This window comes from Ostrea edulis, chromosome 1 (assembly GCF_947568905.1).
Source record: "Ostrea edulis chromosome 1, xbOstEdul1.1, whole genome shotgun sequence".
Classification (NCBI taxonomy): Eukaryota; Metazoa; Mollusca; class Bivalvia; order Ostreida; family Ostreidae; genus Ostrea; species Ostrea edulis.
The window spans coordinates 1,139,560-1,141,096 of NC_079164.1; positions in this window are offsets into that span (position 1 = coordinate 1,139,560).

The window sequence follows — 1,537 nt, forward strand, 5'->3', positions numbered from 1 at the left end:
AAAGGTTTTCTCTACCCCTTCCGGTCTAATGATATTGAATAAGTAGGAATATTTAAAGGTAATATTTACAGAAACAAGAAACAACTGAACGTTTGGTTTGGAAATGTGATCGTGTTCAGCATTTCTTAAGAGAATTTGACGGTTGTTTTGAACATAAAACCAATCTTCAAAATTAATAACAAAAAATAATTTTATTTTTGGATGAAAAGAAAACTATACAAATTAATCTTGTTCTTTGGCTGAAATATTATATCTACACTATGAAATGTAAAGGGAAGACACTAAATGTAAATGCTGCGATATCGCCAATGAATACATTTTGTGAAACTCAGAAACATATTGCATATAAAAATGGTGAAAAAGATTTGTTTGACACCTGTTGGAACCGCTGGAATCCATTATTTCATTGAGTATCCCCCCAATATACATGTATCTTTAATATATTAGATAATGACTGTATACATCTCTCCCCCTCTTCTCTTTCTCTCTCTCTCATACATTCTCATGAAAGAATATATACATATACCTTTGGTAGCTTGTTATAAACATTTTGTACAAGTTTTCTTTGCGGAATGTTATTTGTTTATGTAATTTATGTCTCTTGATAAAGACGCGGGTTGCGTCGAAAATTTGAGTTTTAAATAACCAACAGTGTCGTGGCCTTTTCAGTGCTTTTATATATATATATATATATATATATATATATATATATATATATATATATATATATATATATCCAAATTGTGTTTTTAAAAAAAATCACAGTGTCTGGTATAAAATATTAAAAGAAATAGAATAAACAGTACACAAAGTTAAAAATTTAACGCAAGCGCTTTCATTTTATAATCCTCAGGCGTTACATTTTAAAATAGTTTTGAAATGGTTTGACGTCATAAAGGCGTCCTAACATTTCACGTACATAACGACGTCATAAACGAATGAAGGGAAAAGGAGTTTACGTTAAGCATATTATGACGTCATAGATAATAACAGTAAACATATTTTACAGTAAGCTATTGAGAGCCGGTTTTAAAGTCTTAATAAAGTGTCTTTCTTTTTCTCGTCGGGAAATAGTATTTTCTGTATACAGTTTATAAAACGGAAATACACTGAATTGTCCGTGGCCACACACATCTATATGTTCACTAACTTTAATTTTTCTGTATTCGGGTGCTGAAATGTGTTGTTTATGAACTCGTATACGAGTTCGCAGAGTAGTTCCAGTTTCACCGATATTAATATAATCCTTCATTAGTACGAGTGTGGGATAGGGAAATTCCACCGAGGGGACAAGATTCGCAGTCTAGGACGAGGCTTTGCTGAGTCCTAGACAGCGAATCTTGTTCCAGAGGTGGAATTTCCCTATCCCACACGAGTTAATAATGAAGGATTATTTTTCTCACATTTTACCTACAGTTTAGTGCATAAATTTAGGAGCTTTGAGAAAATTCTAAATTATCAAAATCCTCATTTGAACTTCGATGCAAAAACTAATTAGATAGGCAGAAAGAGCATACCCGAAAATGGTTTACACTGT